A 607-nucleotide genomic window follows, 5' to 3' on the forward strand; every position below is an offset into this window, starting at 1 on the left:
AGTGGCGCTGTCGGTGTGGATCTAGGGGTTGGAAGGGACGTTTTTTCGTTGGATGTTGATGGTGATGCGCAGAGTGCATCGAGGCGATAAGGGTGGTGATGGTGAAGGTACGATGGCAAGAGGTATTTTAATATCATTCGAGATGATTCTTTTGCTGGTGTTTGGGAAAATCCTAATGACGGTGATGCTAGTAATGTTAAGTATAATTAAAACACAGAGCGTGAATATACTGTAGATGAAAAAGTTAGCACTGATGATGAACAATCAGATACTCATGGTAGATGGAAATTATGAAAATTACCAGAAGGGGGATTACATGTTCATCAAGAATAGTGGGTTACACACTAAATCTGCAAAAAATATCGTCATTATTACATTCACAATGTTCATTAGTGTCCTTTGTAATTGATAATATCACATTGGTTTATCTTCATAATTTTCACAATTGTGTATTTTACGTGACCATTAACATTACCATGACGGTTTGTGAATGACAAGAATAAACATGAGAAATGAATGTGAGTGAAGGGTGAATGATGTGGATGAATGCTTAAGCCTTAAGAGGAGCTAACTCATGCAGCGTAAGAAGTGCGGCGTGAATAAGAAG

This window comes from Penaeus monodon, chromosome 25 (assembly GCF_015228065.2).
Source record: "Penaeus monodon isolate SGIC_2016 chromosome 25, NSTDA_Pmon_1, whole genome shotgun sequence".
Lineage (NCBI taxonomy): Eukaryota > Metazoa > Arthropoda > Malacostraca > Decapoda > Penaeidae > Penaeus > Penaeus monodon.